Source organism: Saccopteryx bilineata, chromosome 6, assembly GCF_036850765.1.
Source record: "Saccopteryx bilineata isolate mSacBil1 chromosome 6, mSacBil1_pri_phased_curated, whole genome shotgun sequence".
In the NCBI taxonomy this organism is placed as follows: domain Eukaryota; kingdom Metazoa; phylum Chordata; class Mammalia; order Chiroptera; family Emballonuridae; genus Saccopteryx; species Saccopteryx bilineata.
In genome coordinates, this window is record NC_089495.1 from 38,634,470 (window position 1) to 38,650,421 (window position 15,952).

Below are 15,952 nucleotides of genomic sequence, written 5' to 3' on the forward strand. Positions count from 1 at the left end.
AAAATATGTAGTGTTCATGGCTCTCTCAGCCAAAAAGTTTCCTGACCCCTGCTCTAAAGTAATTTTGTGTTATTTTATTTATTTATTATACAGAAACCTTTAGGAGCTCACAAAAAATAGTACTGTTATCTATAAGTATATATATTTTCAGTGGAGAGTGATATAATTGGACACACCTTCACTAGTTTTGATTTTCTTAGTTTAACATTTTCTGAGACAGCATTTGAAGGTCTGATTCTTAGTTGTTGACTTTGATACTTGCACTTAACAGTCATAACTTGTAAAAAGCACTCCTCAGAGAAGCACAAATCTAAATAGTAATGAGTAATTGACTTACTAAATCATGTCTCTCATTTTTCAATTTTATCCACCAATTATGCAAACATGTTTTGTAGAAACTCAGCTAGAAAATTTTTGTGTTCCTTGATGTCAATTAGTTGTTCTTGCAAATTAATCATAAAGCATTACCTGTTAATATTTTTTAGCAAACAAAATTATAACCCACCATTTTTGAGAAGATTGTTAAATAAGACAAAAATGATGTCTCTATTTTCAAAAATATGCAGACAGGAGTAATTTTGTCGATGACACATTATTTTGGGCAACAATAATAGTTTTAGCCCACCTGTTTTCAAAAGGTTCTCTCAAGTGTCTTTCAAAAAACTGTCACTTTCTTACTTACTATTTTAAAAATTACCTTTATCTTGAAGGTATAAATTAACAGTTTTTATTATTTTAAAAATATCTGCTGCCCTGGCCGGTTGGCTCGGTGGTAGAATGTCGGCCTGGTGTGCAGAAGACCCGGGTTCGATTCCCAGCCAGGGCACACAGGAGAAGCGCCCATCTGCTTCTCCACCCCTCCCGCTCTCCTTCCTCTCTGTCTCTCTCTTCCCCTCCCACAGCCAAGGCTCCATTGGAGTAAGGATGGCCTGGGCGCTGGGGATGGCTCCATGGCCTCTGCCTCAGGCGCTAGAGTGGCTCTGGTCACAACAGAGCGACGCCCCAGGATGGGCAGAGCATCGCCCCCTGGTGGACGGGCCGGGTGGATCCCGGTCGGGTGCATGTGGGAGTCTGTCTGACTGCCCCCCCCCCCCCCCCCGTTTCCAGCTTCAGAAAAATAAAAAATAAAAAATCTGCTAAGGAACACCTTTCTGACAATCATTTATTTTCCCAGTGATAGATAGATCACAGATTTTGAACAGCTAATTTTGGGGGGTTTTTTGTAAAAAAAAAAAATAGTATGGTATAACTCATCTTTAAGTTCAACACTCTTTTCATTACCTTGTTATGATTTAACCACAATAATTGTATGAAGTACAAAATATTCTCATGGTCACTTCTCACCTCATTAAAAAGTACTATAAATATTTTCCTATATTTTTATTTCTTCTTTTTTTTTTGGTGACAGAGTCACAGAGAGAAACAAAGAGAGGGACAGACAGGGACAGACAGACAAGAAGGGAGAGAGATGAGAAGCATCAATTTTTCATTGTGGCTCCTTAATCTCCTTAGTTGGTCATTGATTGCTTTCTCATATGTGCCTTGACGGGGGGGGGGGGGCTATAGCAGAGTGAATGACCCATAGATCAAGCCAGAGACCTTGAGCTCAAGCCAGCAACCTTGGGCTCAAATTGGTGAGCCTTGCTCCAACCAGATGAGCCTGCGCTCAACCGGCGACCTCTGGGTTTCAAACTTGAGTCGTCTGCATCCCAGTCTGATGCTCTATCCACTACGCCACTGCCTGGTCAGGCTCCTATATTTCTATTTCTAAATCAAATAACTGCATTGGTGACACCTGTAGCATCAGAACAACTTCAGACTATGAGAGCGTGACTGTATAACTCGCTGATTCAGATACAATGGTACAATGACTGAGTTTCATATGTGTTGTCATAACTCCAACCTCACCCCAGATCCCTTCCTTTCCTATTCCAGATTGGTTACAGTTTTTCCATTAAAAAGTTGTATTTTCATAAATAAGCCATTTACTGTTAAAAATATAGGTTCTATGGCACATCGTTTTTTAGATACACTGGGGAAAGTCAATCTTTTTTAAATTTAATTTTTGAAACAAAATACAGCACTTATCTAGAGTCAATACACATTGGGTACATATGCACCCTAATTAGAAACAAGATATTTGGTTCTGGCCGATCAGCCCAGTGTTTGGAAGCCCCAGGTTTGATTCCCGGCCAAGGCACACAGGAGAAGCACCCATCTGCTTCTCCACCCTTCCCCCTCTCCTTCCTCTCTATCTCTTTCTTCCCCTCCTGCAGCCAAGGCTCCATTGGAGCAAAGTTGGCCCAGGCACTGAGGATGACTCCATGGCCTCCACCTCAGGTGTTAGAATGGCTCCGGCTGCAACGGAGCTATGCCCCAGATGGGCAGAGCATCCCCCATGGTGGGCATGCCGGGTGAATCCCAGTCAGGCACATGTGAGACTCTGTCTCTCTGCCTCTGCACTTCTAACTTCGGAAAAACCAAACCCCCCCCCCCAAAAAAAAAGAAAGAAAGAAACAAGATATTTGCAGAGTCTCAGTGTCTCCCCACAAGATACTTTATAATGACAAAAGGAACAACAGTAATTTTATAGGAGAAACCTGGCTGACAAACCCTTAACCAGGAGATCAAGGTTAACATCAGCAGCAGTGAGACATACCAATCTCATGTGATCCTGAGATGAGGGGCGAGAAGGACCCAACATTGCTTGTGTGGCATTCCTGTCAAAGATGTACAACTTCAGTCCACTCCAGAGAAAATATTGGACAAACCCAAAGGGAGAGACGTCCTAAAATATAACTGGCCACTGGTCTTCGAAAGTGTCAGGTCATGAAAGACAAAGAAAGACTAAGGAACAGTCCCGAATTGGAGAAGTCTGAGGGGACACTACAACTATGCTGCGCACAAAAATTAGGGGATATTTTAAAATGAACATGAAGCTATAAAATAGTCCCTAAATTTTGTGAGTCTAATGGATTCTGACAGAATCCTTATAGGAAAAGGCCACCAGTGGGAAAACGAGGAATATGAATACGGTCTCAGACTGGTGATTAGTAGGTGTCAGCGTTAATTTCCAGGTTTCAATCATGGTATGGGGCTTGTGTACGTGTTAACATTAGGGGGAATTAGATGAAGGGTATACAGGAACTCTCTGCACTAGTTTTGCAATTTTTCTGTAAATCTAAAATTATTTTAAAATATAAAGCTTACAAAGAGACATCTATACTTTTATCCAACTGTGTAGCAAGTTTCCCACACTGTGTAATGTGTTCTAACCTATTTCCTTTCGTCTTTAGCAACGTTTTCCAACAGTATTTTATGACAAAGGAATGTATAGTTTGCCACCCTATTATTTTCTTTGAACCACAGTTGGAAGAGCTTCCTCAATAGTTTGACTAAAATTGCTGCTAAGTTCAAAAACTCAAAAGAGGTTTCTGGAAATGTATCAAACATTTAGTGAAATTTCATAATGTACTGTATTTAGAATCTTAAAAGTAGAAAAATTGTGTCTTCATTTTCAAGTGTCGAATTCTTAAGTATCTTGTTTGTCTCATCGATTCACACCCACTATAAGGAGCTAATATTTCAGAACAGGACAGACACTTAGAAGAGGGTTACTACCCTTACTGATTGTAAATGTAAATCCATGGTTGAAACAATCTTGATCGTTTTGAATTTTATGACCTTGTTAGACTTGAGTAGGCTGTTGATTTTCCTGTAGGCTGGCCAGGAGAAGCTTGTATTGTACGTAGAAGTGACCTCCGCCATCTTGTTGTTTGCTTCAGTTTGCTTCATCAACATGATTGTCAGTCTGCGCTTCTGTGCAGGATTCTTTTTAAGTCTGTTCCACTCTGCAAGGATTAGCTTTCCTTAAAATGAGGTAATTCAAAAATCCAGTAAAGCAGACACACCTAGGCTATTTATAAGCTTCTGAACAAATGCCACTTAGGTGTCATTGTCAACCCTCTGGGAACTTCTAGCCAAGACACCTTTACATTTATGTGACAGTGGTCACCCAAAAGCCTAACTAATCTAGGGCCCTAGTGACACTCTGAATATTAAATGCTGGTTAAAGTTTACTAATTTTTTTTTTAGATAAAAATAAATATCAACAGAAGTCTAGAATATTTTCTCCTCACTCTCCAAAGCTGCATTGTCTAATAGAGTAGTCTTAGTCATACATGGCTCTTTAAGTAAAACTGTAAATTAACTGAAACTAAATTAATTATTTGAAAGTAAATAAAATTAAATTTTTGTTATGCATTTCCATTAGCCACATGGCAAGTGCCCAATAGACAGGGGTTACCATATCGCACAGAGCAGACATAGAACATTTTCTTCCTCATGGCAAATTCCACTGGACAGTAGACTGTACCGTGGGCTGCCCTTTGAAGCTCTCTGCTTTAGAGTAGTGCTAAAGATCTACTGGGCATGAGCCCTGGCATGAACTAAAGGTCTTCTGGCAAGAGCCCCTGAGCTGTCAGTGCAAACTGTGTCTGTAGTCCAGAGTTGGGAAGGCACTCCCTCTCAACCACCCGTCCATTGGGAGTGTTCTCATCATTATTTGGCTCTCTCCCAGCAGCTGGAGAAATCGGGGAGACCCTGTGACGCCTCTGAGAACTCTGCCAAGTTCAAGGGTCTAAGCTTCCTCGTGATGCCAGCTGGGGATCAGCGTGCCCTTAGCAGCATCTGAAAAAAACCATCGTCTACCTGGGTCCAATTCCCTATAAATCAAAGGCAAAATAATCGCTCAACCTGTCAAAAGAGAGCAAGTATTATTATTTGTCCTGTGGTTTTTTTTTTATGGGACAGCTTATTAAGATGTCAAAGAAATCCAATTCTGGATCAAACTCTTTAGGCGGGGTAACTGAGTCCATGTGATGGAAGGAAGGCAGTGTGAGGCCAGCACAAGTTGAAGGTGGGGGTGAGGATGTGAAACGAGGGTGTATCTGAGAGAAGGGAAAGAGGGCTGCAAGGACGGAGAGCAAGAAGGGACAGACAAGGTGATGCACGGCCTTTACAACTTACTGGACTTTACAACTTAGCCAAGAGAAGGTTTTTCAGGTGATCAAAAGTACTAAGTTGGCATAAGGTAACCTATATTTCCAGCATAAATTAGTGCTTGCCTGGGTGATGAGGTAAATGCCACCATCCAAAGGTGGGAAAATTATATCAGTGGGAACTGAGGAAGCAATTAATCACCCAGCAGCCCAACCCTAAACTTAATGGGAAAAAAAGTACTTCTCTGAAGAAATGTCTCACTCTGAAGAGAGGACTCTTCGGAGGCAGTCATTATGTGTCCAGCTGCAATGGCGAGGAGAAGGGAAACATTAATGAAATATAGTTCAGTAGGAAAAAAATCTTTCCTGCCCATTTTTTCACAAGGCAATGCCAGAGAAGGTGATGAAGTTGGAATTCTTTTCATTTGATTTTGCCTTGTGGATCTGAGCCTGGAGGAGAAAGAAATACGGGAGGTTTGAGCTGCTGGTGAATGTTGGAAGATGGATAGCTGATTTCTGTAACAGGAAACAACATCTGTTTTTACTCAGGGACCACATAATATTTTTCAAAGTCTGGCTGAGCAATTGGGTTCTCTTTTACTGGCAAACCCAGCACGGTACCTTATAAATCTGAAGCTAACACCTTTCCCTTAACTTGTTCCTTCTGCTGACACATCGGAAAACAGAAAAGCTTATATTCTTCCCTCTGTGCGTGGTCCTATATTCCTTCACACGAGATGGGGTTTCCAGCAGCTCAGGGGAGGGGAGCCTGATGCTGCCTGCAGCCCATCCCCTGGTCTCCTCAGACTTTCCCAGACCCACCCCCTCCCTCACGGAGCTGGGGGTGCACCCTTCTGTCTTCCTGACGCACATTTCCCTTCCTTGGTCAACACCGTGATGCCCAAGCTGAAAGAGGTCTCTGTCCACCAGGAAAAGAAAACTAACTTACTCTTTTAATACAGAGGTCTGCAGGCATACAGCACAGTAAAAAAAAAAAAAAAGTGCACTAATCTTAAGTGTACAACTTGGTGATTTTCCTGTGTTTAAACACCAGGTCAAGATCCAGAACATTCTCAGAACCAGGAATATCTCTCACCCTCCGAATCCAATACCCACTCTACTCCAGGGCAACCATGATTCTAATTTCAATAAACATTGATTCTTCCCATGACCCAGGTACTCACTATGGGACAATTAAATCCTCAGGTGGAGCTCATAGTAACCAAATTCATAAGTCAGATATATAAAATAGTGATTCCAATTTATTAATTTGCAGCAATGTTTCCAGGTCCTCATTCCCAGCTGGCAAAGCCTCTCCCTTCCTAGCAGGATAAGACATATTCAGAGTCAAATTCATTGTTAACATTTGTTGCAATGATTCTTCTTGTTGTAAGTCCATATCAGCAATTCCTTAACAATACAATAAACCCAACACTAACATGAAAAAGACTAACAATATCAAGTGTTGACAAGGATGTGGAGCAATTGGAACTCTGGTGAAGTGTAAGTTAGTAAAATGTCTTTGGGAAGGTGCATTGCACTATCTATAAAACTAGACAAATATCTACCCTAGGACAAGCATATCTGTTTCTAGGTTTATACCTAACAGATAGGCATACATGTGTTCACCAAGACTTATGCTAGAATTTTCACAATAGCTTTGTAACAGCCAAAAATTGGACATTACCCAAAGACACTTCTATGGAGAATAAATCACTATAATGAAATACCATTCATCAATGAAGCAGAAAGATAATAGTGACACATCTAATAAATGGCAGAGGCAAGATTTGAACCAGGTGTGATGGGGCCAGAACCTTGTTCTTAAACTTTAGACTCTCTTACCTCTCAACACAATGTTATATATAGTCACAGTACTTTCATATATTGCTCATGGGAGTATAAATTTGAAGAGCCATTTGGGAAGTGAGTTTGCAGTCTGTAATAAAATGTAAGTGCATTTGTCATAAAGTCTAGCAATTAGTCCATTGAGATACACTCTAACAAACACTAACAGCTGACACAAAAAATGTGTCTAACCACGTTGTAATAGAAAAAAGAATAAACTGTCCCATATTCATTAGATGAAATGTTATTATATCCATTAAGACAATAAACTTTATCTTTATGCATTTATTCAAAATATAAATAGGTCTCATGTTCAATCTGCATGATCTACTCAAAAACATGAATAAATTCTAAAGATATGTGATTAACAGAGTAAAAATTCAACCCACAGAATGGGAGACAATATTTGCTAATCATATTTCTGACAAGGGATTAATATCCAGAATGCTTAGAAAACTCGGGAAAACATACAAATAAAATGACTAAAACTTGAGCAAAGGACTCGAATAGACACACTTCTCAAAGAAGATATACAATTAGCCAATAAGCAATAAAAAGATGCTCAATATCACTAATTAATTATGGAAATAGAAATTAGAGCTATAATGATATAGCACTTCACAAGCATAAGATGACTACCTTTTTATTTTCTGGCTTACAATCTATTTAAAAATTTGAAAACTATTTATTTGGAAATAATTTCAAATTTACAGAAAAGATACAAGAACAATAATATTACAAAGAGTCCTTATACTTTTTACCCAGATGTGCTTGTTTTTAACATTTTACCTCATTTGCTGGTACTGTCTCCCTGCTTTGAACCATTAATGAAAACGTGCATGCAACATCATGCTTTTATCTCAAATACTTCAATGTGCATTTCCTACGAATAAGACTCTTCCATTAGCAAACATAGTACAGTTATCAGCTTGAGTACATTTAACATCAATGAAGTGCTTTTATCAAAACTTGCATCCGCCTGACCTGTGGTGGCGCAGTGGATAAAGCGTCGACCTGGAAATGCTGAGGTCACCAGTTCGAAACCCTGGGCTTGCCTGGTCAAGGCACATATGGGAGTTGATGCTTCCAGCTCCTCCCCCCTTCTCTCTCTCTCTCTCTCCTCTCTCTCTCTCTCTCTCTCTCTCTCTGTCTCTCCCTCTCCTCTCTAAAATGAATAAATAAAAAAAATTAAAAAAAAAAACTTGCATCCACCTGACCAGGTGGCGGCGCAGTGGATAGAGCGTCGAACTGGGATGCAGAGGACCCAGGTTCGAGACCCTGAGGTCGCCAGCTTGAGTGCAGGCTCATCTGGTTTAAGCAAAAGCTCACCAGCTTGGACTCAAGGTCGCTGGCTCGAGCAAGGGGTTACTCGGTCTGCTGAAGGCTTGTGGTCAATGCACATATGAGAAAGCAATCAATGAACAACTAAGGTGTTGCAATGCGCAACGAAAAACTAATGATTGATGCTTCTCAACTCTCCGTTCCTGTCTGTCCCTATCTCTCTCTCTGACTCTCTCTCTCTAAAAAAAATTAAAAAACCCCAAAAAACTTGCATCCATATTTTAGTTTTTTCAATAAATTCAAAATGTTCTCTATAAAAAAAGTCGACTCCTTCAGTACAGAATCTACTATAAGGTCATATAGTTGTCATGATTCTTTAGTTTCCTTTCAACTGAAACATTTTTGCAGCCATCTTTTGTCTTTTATGACACTGACATGATATACAAAAAAAAAATGTTTTAATTGAGGGGAGGGGAGATAGTGAGACAGACTCCTGCATGTGTCCCAACTGGGATCCACCCGGCAACACTGTGTGGAGCAGACGCTCAGACCAGCCAAGCTATCCTCAGTGCCCAGGGCCTAGCTGGAATCATTCAAGCCACTGGCTACGAGAGGGGAAGAGCAAGAGAAGGGAGAGAAGGGAGAGAGGGAAGGGGAGAGAAGCAGTTGATCACTTCTCCTGTGTGCCCTGACCCCTGACCGGGAATTGGTTCTAAGACGTCCTCCACCGGGCCAACATTCTATCCATTGAGCCAACCAGCCAGGGCTTATATTTCTATTTTTAATTTATTGTGTTGACATGGTTTCAAGTGTCCTTCTAAATACAACATCCTCTACACCCTGCACTGTGCCCCCCCATATTCAATGCCAAGTTTCTTTCCATCCCTACTTCCCATCTTTGCCCCCCCCCCCCACTCACCCCTTTCCCTCTGGCTCTTGCCACCCTGATCCATATCTGTGTTTTATGTATATGTGATTTCGGTTAATCCTTTCACCTTTGATCCCATCTCTTCTTTCCCCTTCCCTCTGACAGCTGTCCATCTGTTCCCTGTGAACCTGACTCTGTTTCTATTTTGTTCCTCAGTTTATTGTGTTCATTAGATTCCACATATGAGTGAAATCATATAGTATTTGTCTTTCACTTGTTTGTATCTTCCTTGATTTCTTTTTCCAATGTCATATAATTTTCTGAGTACAAGTCTTTTACCTCCTTGGTTACCTGCTTGGTTACTCCTAAGTACCTTATTTTTTGTTGTTGTTGCAATAGTGAATGGGATTGTTTCCTTACTTTCTCTGACAGTGCATTATTGGTGTATGAAAATGCCACTGATTTTTAAGTACTAATTTTATATCCTGCCACCTTGCCAAATTCATTTATCAAGTCTAGTAGTTTATCAGCAAAGACTTTAGGGTTTTCTATCTACAGCAGCATGTCGTCAACAAATAATGACAGTTTTGCTTCTTTTTCCCCAATTTGGATATCTTTTATTTCTTCTTCTTGTCTGATTGCTGTCGCTAGGACTTCCAGACCTATGTTGAACAAGAGTGGTGAAAGGGGACACTCCTGTCTTGTTCCTGATCTTGAATGGACTGCATTTAATTTTTGCCCATTGAGTATGATGTTGGCTGTTGGTTTGTCATACGTGGCCTTTATTATGTTGAGGTATGTTTTCTGTATTCCTACTTTGCTGAGAGTTTTGATCATAAATGGGTGCTGGATTTTATCAAACGTTTTTTCTGCATCTCTTGATATAATCATATGATTTTTATCCTTCTTTTATGTGATGAATCACATTTCCTGATTTACAAATATTGTACCAGCCTTGCCTCCCCAGAATAAATCCCATTTAATCATGATGTATGATCTTTTTGATGTATTGCTAGATCCGGTTTGCTAATATTTTGTTGAGAATTTTAGCATGTATGTTCATCAGAGATACTGGCTTATAGTTTTCTTTCTTTGCAGTGTCTTTACCTGGTTTTGGAATGAGGATAATGCTTGCCTCTTAAAAGGAGCTTGGAAGTCTTTCTTTCTCTTGAATTTTTTGAAATAGCTGCTTGAGGAGGATAGATATTATTTCTTCTTTGAATGTTTGGTAAAATTAACCTGTAAAGCCATCCAGTTCAGCACTTCTGTTTGCTGGGAATTTTTTTATAACAGTTCCAATTTTATTTATTGTAATAGATCTCTTTAGGTTTTCTGGTTCTTCCAGATTGAGTTTTGGAAGATTGTATGTTTCTAGGAATTTATCCATTTCACCTAGAGGTTGTCCAATTTTTTGGCATATAGATCTTTATAGTATTTTCTTACAATCTTTTGTATTTCTGTGGTGTCAGTTGTTACTTTTTCACTTTTATTTCTAATTTTATTTATTTGAGTCCTCTCACTTTTTTTCTTGATAAATCTAGTTAAATGTTTGTCAATCTTGTTTACCTTTTCAAAGAACCAGCTCTTGGTTTCATTGATCTTTTGTATTATTTTTTTAGCCTCTATGTCATTTATTTCCACTCTGATTTTTATTATTTCCTTCCTTCTACTTCCTCTAGGCTTTATTTGTTATTCTTTTTCTAGTTCTTTTTTTTTTTAATTTCTCATCATTATTTGTGTATCTGCAACAGACTTTTGTATATTGACTTTGTATCCTGCAACTTCGCTGAATTTGTTAGTTCTAACAGTGTGTAGCTGGAGTCTTTAGAACTTACTATATATATTTTTTTATTATTCATTTTAGAGAGGAGAAGGAGAGACAGAGAGAGAGAGAAGAGAGACAGAGAGAGAGAGAAGGGGGGGAGGAGCTGGAAGCATCAACTCCCATATGTGCCTTGACCAGGCAAGCCCAGGGTTTCAAACCGGCGACCTCAGCATTTCCAGGTCGACGCTTTATCCACTGCGCCACCATGGGTCAGGCCTTTTTCTAGTTCTTTTAGGTACAGGGTTAAGTTGTTTATTTGAGCTTTTTCTTGCTTCTTAAGGTATGTCTGTAATTCTTTGAACTTCCCTCTCAGGACTGCTTTTGCTGTGGCCCATAGATTCTAAGTTGTTGTATGTTCATTTTCATTTGTTTCAAGGAAATTTTTTATGTCTTCCTTGATCTCATTGTTAACCCATTCATTATTTAATAACATGCTATTTAGCCTCCAAGTGTTTGAAAGTTTTTTTTAGTTTTTCTATTGTAATTGATTTCTAGTTTCAAGCCATTGTGGTTAAAGATGCTTGATATGATTTCAATCTTTTTAAATTTATTGAGACTTGTTTTGTGTCCTAATGTGTGGTCTATTCTAGAGAATGGACCATGTGCACTTGAAAAGAATGTATAGTCTGCTGCTTTGGAGTAAAAGGTCTGAAGATATCAATTAAATCCAGTTGATCTAGTGTGTCATTTAAGGTTGCTGTTTCTTTCTTGATTCTCTGCAGGCTTCCCCAAACTATGGCCCTGCGGGCCACATGCGGCCCCCTGAGGCCATTTATCCGCCCCCCACCACCACCACCACACTTCCAGAAGGGGCACCTCTTTCATTGGTGGTCAGTGAGAGGAGCACTGTATGTGGCGGCCCTCCAATGGTCTGAGGGACAGTGAACTGGTCCCCTGTGTAAAAAGTTTGGGGACCCCTGCTCTAGGGGATCTAGCTATTGTTGTCAGTGGGATGTTAAAATCCCTTACTGTTACTGTATTGCTGTCGATTTTTCCCTTTCTGTCCATCAAAATCTGCTTTATATATTTAGGTGCTCCTATTTGGGGTGAATAAATATTTACAATGGTTATATCCTCTTGTTAGATTACTATCATTATGTAGTGACCTTCTTTGTCCCTTATTATAGCCTTTTTTAAAAGACTATTTTGTCAGCCTGACCTGTGGTAGTACAGTGGATAAAGCATTGACTTGGAATGTTTGCGGTCACCAGTTCCAAAGCTGGGCTCGCCTGGTCAAGGCACATATGAGAAGCAACTACCATGAGTTGAGGCTTCCCACCCCTGCCATCTTCTCTCTCTCTCTCCCCTTCTCTCTAAAATCAATAAATTAAATCTTAAAAAATAAAGACTATTTTGTCAGATATAACTATTGGTATGCTACCTTTTTTTTTTTCATTTATCTTTGCATGGAATACTTTTTTTTAATCCCTTCACTTTCAGTCTATGTGTATCTTTTGTTGTGAGGTAGGTCTCCTGTAGACAAAATATATATGGGTTATGTATTCTTAGCCTTTCAGCTACCCTATGTCTTTTGATTGGAGCATTTAATCCATTTACATTTAAGGTTATTGATATGTACTTATAAATTGTCATTTTATTTTTTAAACTTATAATCTTCTTTCGCTTGATTTATTTTTTCCTTTGCTCTTCTGATAGCTGGCCCTCCATTTATTTTTTTAATTTTATTTATTTTTTAGTGAGAGAGACAGAGATAAAGACAGAAACAGACAGGGACAGACAGACAGGAGGGGAGAGAGATGAGAAGCACCGAGTCTCGGTTGCAGCACCTTAGTTGTTCACTGATTGCTTTCTCATATGTGCCTTGTGGGGCTGGGGGGCTCCAACTTGCTCAAGCCAGTGACCTGGGCTTAAGACAGCAATCTTGGACTTAAAGACAGCAACATTTTCGGCTTAAGCCAATGACTATGGGGTCATGAATATGATCTCACCTTGAGCCAGCAACCCCACGCTCAAGCTGGTAAGCCTGAGCTCAAGCCGGATGAGCCTGCACTCAAGCTGGTGATCTCAGGGTTCAAACCTGGGTCCTCCATGTCCCAGTCCAACGCTCTATCCACTGCACCACCGCCTGATCATACTAACAGATTTTTTTTTTAATTGTGGTGAAATACACATAACGCTTACCATCTTAACCATTTTAAGTGTACAGTTCAGTGGTATTAAATACATTCATAGTTTTATGCAACCATCACCATCATCCCATCTCCATTACTTTTATCTTGTAAAACTATAACTCTGATCTCATTAAACAGTAACTCCCAATTCTCTCCTCCCCAGCCCCCATCAAACATGGTTTTACTTTCTGTTTCTATGAATTTGACTACCATAAATACCTCATATGAGTGGAATCATGCTGTAGTTTCCTTTTTGAGACTGGCTTATTTCACTTAGGATAATGTCCTCAATATCCATTCATGTTGTAGCATGTGTCAGAAACTCTTTTTTTTCTGGGTGCATGAGAGACAGAGAGAGAGAGAGACAGAGACAGAGACAGAGACAGAGAGAGGGACAGACAGATAAGAAGTGAGAGAGATGAGAAGCATCAACTCATAGTTGGGGCTCCAGCTGAGCCAGTGGCTCCTTCCTCAAGTCAGCAACCTTGGGCGCAAGCCAGCAACCATGGGGTCATGTCTATGATCCCACACTCAAGCCGGTGACCCCATGCTCAAACTGGTGAGCCCACACTCAAGCTGGATGAGCCCACGCCAAGCTGGCAACCTCGGGGTTTCAAACCCGGGTCCTCTGAGTCCTAGGCTTATGCTCTATCCACTGTGCCACCACTTGGTCAGGTGAAACTCTTTCTTTTTAAAGGCTGAATAATATCCTATGGAATCCATTTATTTATAGTTGGACAGTTAGGTTGCTTCCACTTTTTAGCTATTGTGAATACTGTTGCTATAAACATGGGTGTACACATACCTCTTCAAGACCTGCTTTCAATTCTTTAGAGCATATAGGCATAAGTGGAATTGCTGGCTCATATGGTAATTCTATTTTTAATATTTTCAGGATCCACCATACTGTATTCCACAGGGGATGTACCATTTTACATTAGTACCAACAGTGCACAAGTACTTCAATTTCCACCAATACTTATTATTTATGTTTTTTTTAATAGTAGTAATTTTGTGCTTGCTTCAGTAGCACAAATACTAAAATTGGAACAATACAGAGAGGATTAGCATGGCCCTTGTGGAAAGATGACATGCAAATTCATGAAGTGTTCCATATATTTAAAGGGCTGGCTAGCCTAACCAGGAAGTAATGCAATAGATTGAGTGTTGGCCTGGGATGTGGAGGACCCAAAGTCACCAGCTTGAGCATGGGCTCATCTGGTTTGAGCAAGGCTCACCAGTTTGAGCCCAAGGTTTTGGCTTGAGCAAGGGGTTACTCGGTCTACTGTAGCCCCCAGTCAAGGCACCATGTGAGGAAGCAATCAATGAACAACTAAGGTGCCACAACAAAGAATTAATAATGCTTCTTCTCATCTCTCTCCCTTCCTGTCTGTCTGTCCCTACCTGTCCCTTTCTCTGTCTCTGTCACAAAAGAAAAAAAAAATCTGTTAAAAAAAGAAAATATAACAAAATGTTTTTATGACCAGAGGGTAAGGAAAGATAATTTGTCCATTTGTTAATCAAGTTGTTTGTCGTGGTGTTGAGAAATATAAGTTCTTTATATATTTTGGAAATTAACTCCCTACTAGAATTATCATTGGCAAACATGTTCTCCCATTCAGAGAGTTCCCTTTTTATTATGTTGATGGTTTCTTTGCTGTGCAAAAGCTTTTTAGTTTGATGAAGCCCCATTTGTTTATTTTTTTCTTTTGTTTTTATTGCCCAGGGAGATATATTGACAAAAACATTGTTACAAGAAATGTCTGAAATTTTACTGCCTATGTTTTCCCCTACAATTTTTATGATTTTACAACTTATGTTTAAATCTTTTTTTCCCCTGAGAGAGAGAGAGAGAGAGAGATGAGAAGAATCAACTCATAATTGTAGCACTTTAGTTGTTCATTGGTTGCTTCTCATATGTGCCTTGACCGGGAGCTCCAGCCAAACCAGTGACCCCTTGCTCAAGCCAGCAACTTTGGGCTTCAAGCCAGAAACCATAGGATCATGTCAATGATCCCACTCTCAAGCCAGGAACCCTGTGCTCAAGCTGGTGAGCCCGTGCTCAAGCCGGATAAACCCATGCTTAAGCTGGCAATCTCAGGGTTTTGAACTTGGAACCTCAGCATCCCAGGTCGATGCTCTATCTACTGTGCCACCACCTGGTCAGGCTTTACATTTAAATCTTTAATGCATTTTGAGTTTATTCTTGTGTATGGTGTAAGTTAGTGGTCTAGTTTCATCTTCTCGCATATATCTGTCTAATTTTCCCAACACCATTTATTGAAGTGACTATCTTTACCCATTGCATGTTCTGCCTCCTTTGTCAAATACTAATTTACCACAAAGGTGTGGGTTTATTTCTGTACTCTATTTTGTTCCATTGATCTGTATGCCTGTTCTTGTGCCAGTACCATGCTGTTTTGGTAACTATGGCTTTGTAGTATAGTTTGACATTAGGTAGTGATCCAACTTTGTCATATTTTCTCAAGATTGCTGAACCTATTCAGGGTCTTCTGTGGTTCCATATATATTTTTGAAATATTTCTTCTATAGCTGTGAGATATGCCATTGGTATTTTAATAAGAATTGGATTGAATCTATAGATTGCTTTGGGTAGTATGGACATTTTAATTATGTTAATTTTTCCTATCCATGAACACAGTATAGGCTTCCATATATTTGTAACTTTCTCAATTTTTTTTCCAGTATCTTATAATTTTTTGAGTACAGGTTGATGGTTGTACAACATTATAAATATATCTAATACCACTGAATTGTATACTTAAAATGATTAAGATAGTAAATGTTAGCCCTGGCCAGTTTGCTCAGTGGTAGAGCATCAGCTCGGTGTGTGGAAGTCTTGGGTTTGATTCCCAGTCAGGGCACATAGGAGAAGAGACCATCTGCTTCTTCACCCCTCCACCTTCTCACTCTCTCTCTCTTTTTTTTTTTTTTTTTATTATTTTTAATGGGGTGATATTGGTAAATCAGGGTACAT

At 39.7% G+C, this 15,952-nt stretch overlaps 1 non-coding gene across 1 annotated transcript; it reads left to right on the forward strand.

Annotated features, from left to right (window-relative positions):
* The first annotated feature begins 13,968 nt into the window (after positions 1-13,968).
* LOC136309740 (U6 spliceosomal RNA) lies at positions 13,969-14,075 on the forward strand. Its single transcript, XR_010726390.1, has one exon. It is a non-coding gene; the product is annotated as a U6 spliceosomal RNA (small nuclear RNA).
* The last annotated feature ends 1,877 nt before the right edge of the window (positions 14,076-15,952 follow it).